Source organism: Mytilus edulis, chromosome 14 (genome assembly GCF_963676685.1).
Source record: "Mytilus edulis chromosome 14, xbMytEdul2.2, whole genome shotgun sequence".
Classification (NCBI taxonomy): Eukaryota; Metazoa; Mollusca; class Bivalvia; order Mytilida; family Mytilidae; genus Mytilus; species Mytilus edulis.
In genome coordinates, this window is record NC_092357.1 from 28138682 (window position 1) to 28150710 (window position 12029).

Below are 12029 nucleotides of genomic sequence, written 5' to 3' on the forward strand. Positions count from 1 at the left end.
TTGAATTCAAAGACTAAATGATAGAGTACGCAATAACATAAACAAAAAACTATCAACAGAAGTTGAAAAGGGAGCAACTTTATTTTGAAGGTAATGAAATGCATTAGGCTTCGACTACATACAACGCAGATTGAATTGTCGAAAAATTAGTTTACAAAACGAAAAAAGGAATGGATATTTGCAAGGTTTTAAAAATTACAAAATTTGAATTCAAAGACATAAGAACAGTGTACTTAACATGCTTAATGCCATAAAAAAATATGAATAAATGTTGAAAAAAACTAATTTTGAAGATAATGCATTGCATTAGGCTTAGACTACTCAAAACGTAGATTAAAGTGTCGAAAATTCAATTTACAAAGCAACAAAAGGAATAGGATATTTGCATAACTAAAACAACTTTGACGTACGCTGAGCTTCAAGTCTATTCAAGGAATCTCTACCATTGTCTACTGTAATTTTTAAAATCTAAAACAAAATAAAAAATTAAATTGTTAAAAAATTAAAAGGACGTAGTCATACACAAAATCTAAATACTTCTAATTGACCGAATGTTTTTTGTCTCACATTTTGTCGGTCCGATAGAAATTAGGATACACTGTCCTACATATTGTTAAAATTGTCCTAGCAAAGGTATATGGCATTCAGAAAATGAAATAAAATGTATTTCATATTTAATAAGTTACAATTGCAAAACTATTATAAAGTTAAAACTTTGTATATTTTGTAAAATTTCTTGGTATTCCTTATCTTACATCAATTTCTAAGTATATTGGCACACGAGATACAATTTTATTTTTGGTAAGAAAATTTCAATAGTTATTCATTTCTGAAATCATATTGTTCTTTCTTGCTAGCGGATTATGTTTCCTGAAAGGAAATAATGATGAAAACTGCATAAACCAGTTTTCTCTGTTTTTCATGAAAATGACACATTTAATGATCAAACATTTATATATCCTGATTTCACACATTTCGAAATACCTCTCAAATACATAATTCTTTTTGGCAGAAACTGAACTTAACCTTAATGCCCTCATACATACAAAATTGAAATAGACAATAATTAACTTGTACATGCACTACTGATACAAACAAGCAGTGGTTTGAATCACGATTGTATGCAAAAGTGCATCCGTTTTGATATTAAATATAACAGATGGATGATTCAGACACTTGATTACATTGAAGAACAAAAACAAAAACAAAAAGCAACCATGGAATTGCAGGTTTTAAAATCTGGTGCATATCAGAAAGATAATAGCCAACGTAGACGAACTTAAGTAAGAAGTTACATATATTTAATTGCTTTTGAAATTGATTGGTTTTAAATAGCTTGTAAAGTTCAGATTAACTAAGTTTAACATGTTTAATTTAGTCAGAGATAGAGACGTTTTGGTTGATTTTATTCTTCAAAGTGGGCAGACAATGTAATATTTAAGGAATACATTTAAGAAGATACAGTTGGTTGATGTGTCACATGAAAAATACGTCCAATTAGTGTTTACTTTCCAAATTTGACATCGACAATTGTATGTGCGATCAAATATTTAGTTGTTATCAACAGTTAAGTCTGAACAGACTTTTCAAACCGTCACTGGAAGATAGTTTCGAAAATTGTTTTTTTTTTAAATTCCGCCATCTTGTTCCGTTGATTAAAGACTGAATCGGTTACATAATACTTAAAATAGTGACACTTTGTTTTTAAAATACATTTTTATCTTATTTAGGGTAAAACATGGACGATGTGACTAGTTGAACGCCGACAGGTGGTGATTCCTACCCCGATTTTTTTCAATTGATTGCATAGGGGAATCATGGATTCACGTCTTCTGTTATTGTTATTGTATTTGTTGCTTCGCTTTGTAGACAAGTCCCCCATCGCGATTAATTTGTAATACGGTTTGCTACTGACCCTTACAAATCCGTAGAGTGTCAGTCAGATACATAGGGGTGAGGCTGTAGTTATACACTTTTATCTCTATTTTATAAAATGTTCCTTTGATCTTGCTGACTGATATATCCCTTTCTCAGCACAATAAAGTGATTGAAAAATTATCGTTATAAACTAAGAGCTCACATGCGTTTCGTCGTCATACGTAAAATTACAATAAACAGATACCACTGGTCATCTCAACTCGATTGCATTTCTCCCTTCCGCCGTTTTGAATTATCATAATAACCACAACACTAGATATATATCAGGTGGTCTGAGTTCTGTATCAAATCATTCAAAATATGAATGTTTATAATGTTCATATATATAATTCGATTACGTCTTTCTGAACTACTTGGATTCTGTATCTTAACACTGAACTACTGTATCGTCATTATTTAACTGTCACGTATGTTCTTGCTTCTTGTTTCTTTTCTAAAGTGATTCTAAATATTAGCAAAATCTTTTCTAAAACACCATAAGTGACTTTGAGAAATAAACTATATGACTGTATTATGTAATGCTAGATAATCGAAAAGACATTAATTATATAATCATACAAATTAGAATAATCCTTTTTGACATATTAAAAGGAAAAAATAGCAGAGAAGAGACGTTGAGCGTTATCATTTTAATATGTGAGTGTCATTGCGTGTGCAATCGTATCAAACATCTGTGTTTTTTTCTCCTAAATTGAAAGGATCATATAAACTGTACTATAGTTACATGATATTTCTGCTGCGTTTTGTAGTTCTAAGGTGATTTAAGGTGGTACCTAAAACTACAGGGAGATAACTCTGTAAATTCATCTAAAAGTTTTAAATACGTTGTGTTTTTAAGGGAATATTAAGCTTCTCAATGATCAAAATTGGTGTTTGTCAAACTGCTATATAACCAGTGTAATTTTCTGACTAAACGGTTGGTTCCAAAATTTTTACATTTTTATAATTTTGTTAAAGGGCCAAAGTAAATACAGTGTCAAAATTTTATTAAAATTAAACGAGCCAAATTAATTTAGTGAAAATGTTTGCTACCACCTTAACATACAGGAAACATTAACATAAGTGGCTCAGCTACAACTAAAACAAAATGAATAAATCAGAGTACCGTTGATAACAGTTATCATACGAATTTAGAATAATCCGTTCTGACATTTCAAAATGAAAATTTGAAAAGAAGAGACATTGGTTATTATATAACACTAATATAATGGTGACGAAATTTCGTGTCCATAACAAATATTCTCCCACAAGAATTTTGACATAATAGATACCAAGACACTAACACATAGTTTTATGAACAATAAAATAAACTAACTTTAATCCTGCAATTGAGTGTCTAATCATACAGTACAACAATACCTTGGAAGATATGTTATTGTTAAATAATCCAGAGTTCTCATTGCAATCATACCATATCTTCGTTTTTATGTATGGACATTGTCAAGTGTTTGAAAATTTTTGTCGGTGCCATCGTCATACACAATTAAAACGGAGTTGCAACAAATAAGATGTGTCATTTAGAGACATTCGATTTAAAAAAAAATTGTTAACCCATTGAAAATCATAATATAAAGTGAATTCATTTAACCTTCGTTGTATATTTCGAGCACCTTTTATAACCAATCACTATTCAACAGTTTCTTTGTTGAAATTTAATGGAATAATATGCAAAAATGACGTATAATAATATGAAAAGTACCTAGCTGATAATTTAATACGTGAGACGCGCGTTTCGTCTTCATAACATTTTAACTCAATAACTCATATCACACACAATTCACTCAATGTGAACAGATTCATTAGTTTTTAAATGAATTCAATGTTCTGTTTAAATTCCGGAAGGCTTTAGATAACTCCTTGTCATTTTATAAAACAAACATCACGGAAGTTGCGTTTAATTTAAATTACAAATGAATTAGTTACATTGATAGTTCCTAATTAGTAAAACAGTATTGACGTGCCTATGAAAGATGTTATAAGCATGATAAGGTTTTGAAACCTAACAAAGACTGAAATTCAAAGACATACAAAACAGTATACTCAATACATGTTATAAGGTTTTGAAAGTTTACAAAAACTTGAATTCAAAGGCATAAAGAATTGTGTACTCAATGACATAAAAATATAAATAAGTGTTGATAGAGCTGTTTTATCTTGAAGATAATGTAATGCATTAAGCTTAAACTACGTACGACTTAGTTGATACTGTTGAAAACGAAGTTTACAAAGCCACTCGCAGCCGAGCTATGGAAAACGATATTTAAACGATTAAAAACACCTGTTACGTAATCTAATTAGGTATCAAAGGTACCAGGCTTATAATTTAATACCACAGACGCGCGTTTCGTCTACCCAAGAAACTAAGAAGTATTAACAACTGTAGTTCAATTCCTTTAATTGCTGACATAACATTCACATACATTCCAAAAATCTCCATTATAATGCTAAAAATCGAAGAAAAAAAGGACGTAGTCGTAAAACAATATGGTGCCATTGACATTACGGCAAATGCCACACTCACTGTGATGCTTTATTTCCTATACAAATGTGTAACATTTAACGTCTAAAATACATAAAAACAATGTTCTAAATTAAACATGAGTGAAATTAATTTTACGTAACTTTCTTTTCTTTGTTAGTCTAAGTACTTTCCACTGATCATGAGTTCGGATTTTTTGATTGCTTTGAATGTTATGTCATCACTTAAGAGAATTGAATTACTGTTGTAAATACTCCTGGAATACTGTGGTTGTTGGTAATGTTAGTACAGCCTGCATACGGAGTACATATCTTATAATTGATTCGATATTCCCGGGCTTGTTTTCCCTATGATGATTTCCTTAATCGAGGGATGCTGCTCACAAGAAAGCTACTAAACCAAGTGTTCAGAATGTTGGAGTTGAAATCGTCCCGTAGTAAATTTTACGGACGCCATCAAAGGTTGGTTGACCGTAATGGAATAACAGTTTCACAGATCATCTCGGATATCTTCCTTATGTCATAACTACAATCCCCTCCCCTCTTCACGAAAGTGACTACAGACTATTCACGGGATTTGTAATTACATGAGCAACACGACGGTGCCATATGAGGCGTAGGATCTGCTTACCCTTCCGGATCACCTGAGACCCCCCCCAGTTTTTGGCGGGGTTCTTGTTGCTTAGTCTTTAGTTTTATATGTTGTTTCCTCTGTACTATAGTTCGTCTGTTTGTCTTTTTTTCCTTTTTAACCATGACTTTGTCAGTTTATTTTCGATCTATGAGTTTGATTGTTCCTCAGGTATCTTTCGCCCATCTTTTCGATTTTTTTAGTGATTTTTTGAGTTTATAAACCGTATACCTGGGTTGCCGGTGGCCATGTACATCCAGTTATTGTGTTGTTCTACTTTGGTAATTTTTTGTATTCTTCTCTTTCATTTTTTTTTCTCCATTTGCCTTGTGTTTCTTTGTTAAGATATTTGTTTGTTGTTCAAAGATTAAGATAATAACTCAATGTTGATAGTGGTGTCACTTTTTCTGACATTTTTACCTATTATGTCTGATTGTTCTGTTTGTTTACAAATCATTGTCCATATAATGGAATTTGATGCAACTGTCATACAAGTGAGTGGTGTCGCTAGTAATAAAAAAGTTTTAATCATTTTCTACATCAATTTCAAAGTAAAATCAGAGTGGAAAAGTATACGGGTAAACAAGATACAAGTTTATATTTGGTAAGACTATGGCAATATTTACAATTAACATTTCTGAAATCACATTGTTCTTTCTTCCTACGAGAGTTTAGTTTCTTAAAAGGAAACAATGATGAAAAACTGCATTAACTTATCAGTTTTCTATGTTTCCTTTAAAAAAAACATCTTATGATTCAATCCTGATTTCACGCATTTCCAAATACTTCTAAAATACATCATTTTATTTGGCTAAAATTGAGCCTTAATTTCCACACATCTACATAATTGTAAAAGACCAAAATGGAATTGTACATGCACTACTGATATAAACATGCAGTGGTTTGACTTCCCGTCTGTTTTTTTATAGTTCTTACGTTTTGAGGTTACACAAAAACAGATTGATAAATCACGTAATTTTAAGGAAAACAAAAAAACAGAGCAAACAAGGAATTGCCGGTTTTAAACCTGATACAGAAAGATGATAGCAAAAATGGATGACGTTGATTAAGAAGTTACAGAAATGTAATTGCTTTTGAAATGGTTGGTTTGAAATCACTTTGAAGTTGATATTAAATGAGTTTAATTTGGTTAGAGATACAGACGTTTTGATTTATTCTATATTTCGAAGTAGGCAGTCAATGTAATATGTAAGGTATACATTTTAGCAGATGGACTCTCCTGATGTGTCACATGAAAAATACTTCAATTAGTGTGTACTTTCAAAATTTGACATCGACAATTTTATGTGCGATCAGATATTTAGTTGTTAAGGCTGAACAGACTTCTATAACCATTTGTTAACCGTCACTAGAGGATAATTTCAAAATCTGATTTTTTTTCACAAATTCCGCCATCTTGTACCGTTAAAGAAAGACTGAACCATTGACATTTTCTTAAGACCTTTTGCTTTACACATCCCCCTTGTGTCTTACTTATGGTAAATAAATGACTATGTGGATGGTTGAACACCGACACGTGACTACCCTCCCCCTAATTGATTTATTTGATAAAATAGGGGAATCATGGATTCACGTCTTCTTATTGTTATTGTATTTGTTGCTTCACTTTGCAGGAAAGTCCCCTACACGATTAATTTGTATTACAGTTTTTAACTGACCCATCAAAATCCATATGGCGTCAGTTAGATACATAAGGGTGAGGACGTAGTTATACACCTGTATTTGAATACAGTTAATACCAAATACACATCACTCAAAATGTGCGTGTTATTGCGTATCCAAACATATTAACAATTCGTTTACGTCGTCTTTCTGAATTGCAGTGATTATGGATCTTAACATTAAAATAATGTATCATTATTATTTAACTATCACTTCTGCTGCGCTTCTCGTTTCTTTCCTTTCGTGATCTTAAATACAGAGAAAATATTCGCCGATCTATAACTTGTTTTAGAACACCATATGTGACTTAGAGAAATAAGATATATGATTGTATTATGTAATGCTAGATAATCGAAATGACAGTAATAATGTAATCATGCAAATTAAAGATAATTATATTTGACATATCAAAAGAAAAATTGAAAGAGAAGAGACGTTTAGCGTTATCATTGTAGTATGAGAGTTTTATATCTCGTGCAATCGTGTTTAACACCCCTTATTACATGGCTCATATATATTAAAACTGTACCACATTATCATGATATTAAAACATAGAAATGTCATTTCATTTTCGCTTGTCATTATTTCCTAAGGTGATTTAAGATACCGGTAATTTATTTGCAGATAAAATGTTCTTGAGCACCATAAGAGACTTAGCAACATCTAACACAAAATGAATAAAATACTAGATAAGCGATAGTGTCCTTGATAACAGTTATCATACGAATTAAGGATAAGAAAAATAGGAAGACAAGAAACTTTGGTTAATATAAGCCACCAATTGAAAGGTTGCACATTTTCATATTCCTAAAACAGATGTTCTCCCACAAGTTATTTGACATAATATAGATATAACTTACCGATGCCAAGACACTAATACATAATTTTCTGAACAATAACTAACTTTAATCTTGCAATTGAGTGTCTAATCATACTTTAACAATCCAATATATATCACTTTTCTGAATCTATATGCTATATCTATTTCGCTTTATCAAGAGTCCTTGTTCTAAAACACTGTAACTGAACATGAACAATACTATCTCGATTTCGTATACAAAAGTTTGTTTATGTTCATTTTAACATAAAATATAAATACTTTGGATTCATTATTATTTCTGGGATATCCATTTTCATGGATTTCGTATGTAAAGGCGAACAACTAATTCAAATGTTCTACGAAATACAAATGTTCTATAGGATAGGAAGCAAATTTAGGATAAACCACGGAATTAAATTTCCACGATAATGCAATCAGAACTGAATCCACGAAAATTGATACCCACGAAACTAAAGAATCCACAGTAAATCTAATGTGTTCTCTGTTTCAATGTTGTATCATTACCACCATTGGCTTCTGCTTTTGTTTAACTTTATATCTTTTGTGATATAGCCTTTCAAATATTTAAATAAGCTAATTGTGAATTTAACTCATTCCAATCATACACCCTTCGTCAAAAAATATTTTATATACTGTGGATTCTTTTATTTTCGTTGGTACCAATTTTCGTGGTTTGAAGAAGACTTGCATATTCGTGGATCTTTAAATTCGTAAATTTTGGTAAAAACTGCTTACCTTCCTTTAGAAAATTGTAATGCGTTAAACATTTAAATTCGAGATTCTCCTGTGTCCACGAGAACAATGGTCCTATTTGGTTATATAAACCGTCAACCCAAAAGAATTTTATACACCCTTTGCTTCCAAATATTCAGCTGTCAGCGTTTTGATGAAGGTACATTGAAAAACACTTCGGACGCATGAAATTTATAACGCATTGTTTTATTTTTTTTTAATTTTTCAAAAACAAAAATTACCAAACTCCAATGCAAATTTAGAAAGGTGAAGTCCATAAAGAATGGTCACAATCGAATGCTATTAATCTCCAGTACAATCTCACAACAAATTGCATAATTCTCATATGTATGCATGTGTACATTGTCGTTGAACGTTGGTCATGTTGGTGGTCAGCGATTTTGCGATTTATCTAGATTAAAACCTACAAGCTATGCTAAGGGTCGTTTTAAAAGTAACTGCATTTGCATGATGTCACTGTGCATGCTGTAAAAAGTGAATTAACTAAAAAAATCTACTTCCAAGGAAAATGAAAAACGGAAATTCCTTTATCAAACGTCTCTATCAAAAGCACAAACGAATCAATGGAAATGAAGGCAACTGTCATATTGCACCTGGCATAAGTCAGGAATCTGATGGTCAGTATTTGTCGTCTGTTTATGTGGTTCATAAGTATTTCTCGTTTCTCGTTTTCATACAGATTAGACCGTTGGTTTTCCCGTTTGAATGGTTTTACATTAGTATTTTTGGGGCCCTTTGTAGCTTGCTGTTCGGCGTGAGTCAGGCTCCGCGTTAAAGGGCGTACATTGACATATAAATGTTTACTTTTATAGATCGTTACTTGAATGGAGAGTTGTCTCATTGCCACTAATACCACATCTTCCTATATCTTCTTAGTACAGTCATTTCCTTTTGTCAAAAATGATTGATTTAACCTGGTGTTACAGCTAGCAAAACCTCTCAATTGAATGACAGTCGAGTAAAGTAATGTGTTCATCCAAAAACATAAATCTATACACTGCTAGTTATGAATATGTACTATTTCTTTACTAAAAATCTGTGGAACTGGAAATTAATTTTAATATTAAGTACTACATCTTTACCTTAGAATTATTGCAATAATTAGGTATATGTCTTTTATAGTTCTTGATTGGTACTGCGATTTTTTTGGTACAGAAATGATACCCTCAGTGATTACAATAATCCATGTATGAAAATCATAATTTTAAGAGATTTGAAATAAACAAACTTTCAAAACGCTGGAAATTAAACTGTGTAACCAAAAATCTGTAGTACTTAAATTTCTAGTATAAATCAAGTATCATAAAAGACACGCACCTAAATATTACAAAATTTTAAACGTAACAAAATAGTACTGAATATTTCCTGTATCACATATTTAAGTAAAGAAATAGTACCAATGCAAAAATAGGAGGTTTTAGTTCATATTTTTTCAGTTCTTGCAATCAGAATTAGTATGTTAGCCTATTTGCTGTCGACTAGATTATAATTAAGATTTATTTATGTAACATTCTGATAGATCCGGCTTACTTAACCCAATTCTTACGAAAATGATTAAATGATTAATTACTGTTTTACGTCTTTTTACTGGGTTGATTAACGTGGTAGTTCATATGGTAACAGTCTTCAGTTTTGCAGTACATCATTGTGTAATAGTGGCAAATAAAATGCATTTTCAGGACGAGAACATGATAATGTAATATGCATATAAACTCTGTGATAACTTCGACGGACAGCTAAGACGGATTTTAACTGCTGAATTGACAAGGTACCAGTCCACAGGGAGACATTTAACTCATTCGTACACTTCATTCCGATTCCGAAGCAAGCAGTCTTCGATCTTGCTCCTAAGTGTCTCGGGCAGAGAGAAGAAGCAGCACATACCAATTCTCAATTACGTTTCGTGTTTCGGGCGGCTGGGGTTTTAAACCAAGACCTCTTATGATCGTGGAAAGAACGTTTCCAGGAGATTTATAAGTGCAGTCGTTTTTATTTCAGTTCGAACAATCCCAAAAGTACCATACTTAGAATATGTAAAACACTTACCAATCGTTCTGACAGAAAATATTACAAGGTATAATACGTTATGAATGATTACAAATGGTGCTCGTAAAATAATCCAAAACAACAAAAATAACTTAAAATGATATTACTAAAGGTTTTCAGATAAAGAAAATTATATAACTATCAAGATATTTTGTCTTACCTTTTTCTTGTTCACAGCTCGGATGTCGTTTTGATTCGTTTCATTCCCCGGTACGTTGCTACCCCAGATTCTGTGGGCTACGCGAATGTAAACAACACTTATAATTGATAAAGGCACAACGTACTGTAACAAAAGTAAATATGTAAAGTAAAAACGAGAAAATAACTTTGAAGGCCATTCTACTCTACAGATTGGTTTCTTAGTCCAATACTTTAAGTCAAATATTGTTTCTACGTTGTAAAAAACTAGGTCAGGCACACTCGACACGGTACCTATTGTCCAGATCATAAATAATACAATGATAGCAATTTTCTTCCTGAAACCAGCTCGCAAAGGATACATCACAGCAACATATCGATCAATGGCAATAAGCGTCAGCGTCAATATGCTAATAATCACGGATAGATTTTTCACAAACGTAGCTGTTTTACACATGAACCTCGCTACCACCCATCGTTGTAACAGTGCGGAATGAAACTGAAAAGGGGTGGAAAATATACCAATTACAACATCTGCTAATGCTAAATTCGCAAGAAAAACATTTGTCACAGTTTGCATTTTTCGTCTGCTTGCTACAACAAATATAACAAGGCCATTGCCAACAATCGCAATTAGAGATATAGAACCATACAGTAAAGCGAGAATTGTAAGTACGCCTGTCGATACGGGAAATATCCCTTTTTGTCCGGATAAATTACGCCATGATTCCAAATATTGTAATTCCGTATTTGTAAGGTTTTCACTAAAATTGTATAAATTAAGAACTTCATCAAATTCTGACATTTTTTGGCAAATGGTATATTTCCATGCAAGTTTATTTGGTTTGTTAATTCTCCGCTTATGCTGTTCGTATAGTCTTTAACTTTGACTGATGGTAGTGCTTAGGATACAATATGAAAAATCAATATTGGAAAATACGTCAATCATAGCGTTAATCCAATGACAATTTTTAAAATAATGTGCAAATGTTGTAGTAGGTTGTTTACTTTTAACATGCAAATTGATATAAATTCATGTACACGGATTTTTCTAATATGCACCAGAAATTGGTTGACACAAGATATGATTTTTAATGCTTATTGTCTACGGGACGTAAAATGCCATTCCATTTTGTATTACGTACAAATAAGCAGACTGATTAGCACGGATTCTGCTAATATGCACCAAAAATTTGGTTATCATAAGATATGATTTTTAATTATAATCTCCAAGGAACGTTATATTCCATTCAATGTTGTATAATGTTACAAATTAGCAATAGACGATGTTTTTTTTATTCTAATACATCAATACACGGCTTCTGTCAGTCATGATTAATATAAAATCTGCAACTTTGTTTATCATGTCCAAATTGAATGAAAAGTTGGATAATAGTTAATATTGTTTATAATTCTTGTTGTACAAAGGAAAGAAAAATAAGAAAAGATGTGGTATGATTGCAAATGAGACATACAACTTTCCACATGTTCCACAAAAGATTAAAAACTCAGAAAGAAAAC

The 12029-nt window shown here is 31.7% G+C and overlaps 1 pseudogene; it reads right to left on the minus strand.

The window, feature by feature from the left end:
* Positions 1-390: 390 nt before the first annotated feature.
* LOC139504092 (QRFP-like peptide receptor) lies at positions 391-11368 on the minus strand (annotated as a pseudogene).
* Positions 11369-12029: the final 661 nt, after the last annotated feature.